Source organism: Rhinoderma darwinii, unplaced genomic scaffold, assembly GCF_050947455.1.
Source record: "Rhinoderma darwinii isolate aRhiDar2 unplaced genomic scaffold, aRhiDar2.hap1 Scaffold_127, whole genome shotgun sequence".
Classification (NCBI taxonomy): Eukaryota; Metazoa; Chordata; class Amphibia; order Anura; family Rhinodermatidae; genus Rhinoderma; species Rhinoderma darwinii.
Window position 1 is genome coordinate 494198 of NW_027461959.1, and position 5603 is coordinate 499800.

The window sequence follows — 5603 nt, forward strand, 5'->3', positions numbered from 1 at the left end:
AATGCAATGCAACACATCACTACATAACCAAGAATGCAATGCAACACATCACTACATAACCAAGAATGCAATGCAACACATAACTACATAACCAGCAATGCAATGCAACACATCACTACATAACCAAGAATGCAATGCAACACATCACTACATAACCAAGAATGCAATGCAACACATCACTACATAACCAAGAATGCAATGCAACACATCACTACATAACCAAGAATGCAATGCAACACATCACTACATAACCAAGAATGCAATGCAACACATAACCAAGAATGCAATGCAACACATCACTACATAACCAAGAATGCAATGCAACACATCACTACATAACCAAGAATGCAATGCAACACATCACTACATAACCAGCAATGCAATGCAACACATCACTACATAACCAAGAATGCAATGCAACACATCACTACATAACCAAGAATGCAATGCAACACATCACTACATAACCAAGAATGCAATGCAACACATCACTACATAACCAAGAATGCAATGCAACACATAACTACATAACCAAGAATGCAATGCAACACATCACTACATAACCAAGAATGCAATGCAACACATCACTACATAACCAAGAATGCAATGCAACACATAACTACATAACCAGCAATGCAATGCAACACATCACTACATAACCAGCAATGCAATACATCACTACATAACCAAGAATGCAATGCACCACATCACTACATAACCAAGAATGCAATGCAACACATCACTACATAACCAAGAATGCAATGCAACACATCACTACATAACCAAGAATGCAATGCAACACATCACTACATAACCAAGAATGCAATGCAACACATAACTACATAACCAAGAATGCAATGCAACACATCACCACATAACCAGCAATGCAATGCAACACATCACTACATAACCAAGAATGCAATGCAACACATCACTACATAACCAAGAATGCAATGCAACACATCACTACATAACCAAGAATGCAATGCAACACATCACTACATAACCAAGAATGCAATGCAACACATAACTACATAACCAAGAATGCAATGCAACACATCACTACATAACCAAGAATGCAATGCAACACATAACTACATAACCAAGAATGCAATGCAACACATCACCACATAACCAGCAATGCAATGCAACACATAACTACATAATCAGCAACGCAATGCAACACATAACTACATAACCAAGAATGCAATGCAACACATCACTACATAACCAAGAATGCAATGCAACACATAACTACATAACCAAGAATGCAATGCAACACATCACTGCATAACCAGCAATGCAATGCAACACATCACTACATAACCAAGAATGCAATGCAACACATAACTACATAACCAAGAATGCAATGCAACACATAACTACATAACCAAGAATGCAATGCAGCACATCACCACATAACCAGCAATGCAATGCAACACATAACTACATAACCAAGAATGCAATGCAACACATCACTACATAACCAAGAATGCAATGCAACACATCACTACATAACCAAGAATGCAATGCAACACATCACTACATAACCAAGCATGCAATGCAACACATCACTACATAACCAAGAATGCAATGCACCACATCACTACATAACCAAGAATGCAATGCAACACATCACTACATAACCAAGAATGCAATGCAACACATAACTACATAACCAAGAATGCAATGCAACACATCACCACATAACCAAGAATGCAATGCAACACATCACTACATAACCAAGAATGCAATGCAACACATAACTACATAACCAGCAGCGCAATGCAACACATCACTACATAACCAAGAATGCAATGCAACACATCACTACATAACCAAGAATGCAATGCAACACATCACTACATAACCAAGAATGCAATGCAACACATAACTACATAATCAGCAACGCAATGCAACACATAACTACATAACCAGCAATGCAATGCAACACATCACTACATAACCAAGAATGCAATGCAACACATCACTACATAACCAAGAATGCAATGCAACACATCACTGCATAACCAAGAATGCAATGCAACACATCACTACATAACCAAGAATGCAATGCAACACATCACTACATAACCAAGAATGCAATGCAACACATAACTACATAACCAGCAATGCAATGCAACACATCACTACATAACCAAGAATGCAATGCAACACATCACTACATAACCAAGAATGCAATGCAACACATCACTACATAACCAAGAATGCAATGCAACACATCACTACATAACCAAGAATGCAATGCAACACATCACTACATAACCAAGAATGCAATGCAACACATAACCAAGAATGCAATGCAACACATCACTACATAACCAAGAATGCAATGCAACACATCACTACATAACCAAGAATGCAATGCAACACATCACTACATAACCAGCAATGCAATGCAACACATCACTACATAACCAAGAATGCAATGCAACACATCACTACATAACCAAGAATGCAATGCAACACATCACTACATAACCAAGAATGCAATGCAACACATCACTACATAACCAAGAATGCAATGCAACACATAACTACATAACCAAGAATGCAATGCAACACATCACTACATAACCAAGAATGCAATGCAACACATCACTACATAACCAAGAATGCAATGCAACACATAACTACATAACCAGCAATGCAATGCAACACATCACTACATAACCAGCAATGCAATACATCACTACATAACCAAGAATGCAATGCACCACATCACTACATAACCAAGAATGCAATGCAACACATCACTACATAACCAAGAATGCAATGCAACACATCACTACATAACCAAGAATGCAATGCAACACATCACTACATAACCAAGAATGCAATGCAACACATAACTACATAACCAAGAATGCAATGCAACACATAACTACATAATCAGCAATGCAATGCAACACATAACTACATAACCAGCAATGCAATGCAACACATCACTACATAACCAAGAATGCAATGCAATACATCACTACATAACCAAGAATGCAATGCACCACATCACTACATAACCAAGAATGCAATGCAACACATCACTACATAACCAAGAATGCAATGCAACACATCACTACATAACCAAGAATGCAATGCAACACATCACTACATAACCAAGAATGCAATGCAACACATAACTACATAACCAAGAATGCAATGCAACACATAACTACATAACCAAGAATGCAATGCAACACATAACTACATAACCAAGAATGCAATGCAACACATCACTACATAACCAAGAATGCAATGCAACACATCACTACATAACCAAGAATGCAATGCAACACATCACTACATAACCAAGAATGCAATGCAACACATAACTACATAATCAGCAACGCAATGCAACACATCACTACATAACCAGCAATGCAATGCAACACATCACTACATAACCAGAAATGCAATGCAACACATAACTACATAAACAAGAATGCAATGCAACACATAACTACATAACCAAGAATGCAATGCAACACATCACTACATAACCAAGAATGCAATGCAACACATCACTACATAACCAAGAATGCAATGCAACACATAACTACATAACCAGCAATGCAATGCAACACATAACTACATAACCAAGAATGCAATGCAACACATAACTACATAACCAAGAATGCAATGCAACACATCACTACATAACCAAGAATGCAATGCAACACATCACTACATAATCAGCAATGCAATGCAACACATAACTACATAACCAGCAATGCAATGCAACACATCACTACATAACCAAGAATGCAATGCAATACATCACTACATAACCAAGAATGCAATGCACCACATCACTACATAACCAAGAATGCAATGCAACACATCACTACATAACCAAGAATGCAATGCAACACATCACTACATAACCAAGAATGCAATGCAACACATCACTACATAACCAAGAATGCAATGCAACACATAACTACATAACCAAGAATGCAATGCAACACATAACTACATAACCAAGAATGCAATGCAACACATAACTACATAACCAAGAATGCAATGCAACACATCACTACATAACCAAGAATGCAATGCAACACATCACTACATAACCAAGAATGCAATGCAACACATCACTACATAACCAAGAATGCAATGCAACACATAACTACATAATCAGCAACGCAATGCAACACATCACTACATAACCAGCAATGCAATGCAACACATCACTACATAACCAGAAATGCAATGCAACACATAACTACATAAACAAGAATGCAATGCAACACATAACTACATAACCAAGAATGCAATGCAACACATCACTACATAACCAAGAATGCAATGCAACACATCACTACATAACCAAGAATGCAATGCAACACATAACTACATAACCAGCAATGCAATGCAACACATAACTACATAACCAAGAATGCAATGCAACACATAACTACATAACCAAGAATGCAATGCAACACATCACTACATAACCAAGAATGCAATGCAACACATCACTACATAACCAAGAATGCAATGCAACACATAACTACATAACCAGCAATGCAATGCAACACATCACTACATAACCAAGAATGCAATGCAACACATCACTACATAACCAAGAATGCAATGCAACACATCACTACATAACCAAGAATGCAATGCAACACATCACTACATAACCAAGAATGCAATGCAACACATCACTACATAACCAAGAATGCAATGCAACACATAACCAAGAATGCAATGCAACACATCACTACATAACCAAGAATGCAATGCAACACATCACTACATAACCAAGAATGCAATGCAACACATCACTACATAACCAGCAATGCAATGCAACACATCACTACATAACCAAGAATGCAATGCAACACATCACTACATAACCAAGAATGCAATGCAACACATCACTACATAACCAAGAATGCAATGCAACACATCACTACATAACCAAGAATGCAATGCAACACATAACTACATAACCAAGAATGCAATGCAACACATCACTACATAACCAAGAATGCAATGCAACACATCACTACATAACCAAGAATGCAATGCAACACATAACTACATAACCAGCAATGCAATGCAACACATCACTACATAACCAGCAATGCAATACATCACTACATAACCAAGAATGCAATGCACCACATCACTACATAACCAAGAATGCAATGCAACACATCACTACATAACCAAGAATGCAATGCAACACATCACTACATAACCAAGAATGCAATGCAACACATCACTACATAACCAAGAATGCAATGCAACACATAACTACATAACCAAGAATGCAATGCAACACATAACTACATAATCAGCAATGCAATGCAACACATAACTACATAACCAGCAATGCAATGCAACACATCACTACATAACCAAGAATGCAATGCAATACATCACTACATAACCAAGAATGCAATGCACCACATCACTACATAACCAAGAATGCAATGCAACACATCACTACATAACCAAGAATGCAATGCAACACATCACTACATAACCAAGAATGCAATGCAACACATCACTACATAACCAAGAATGCAATGCAAGACATCACTACATAACCAAGAATGCAATGC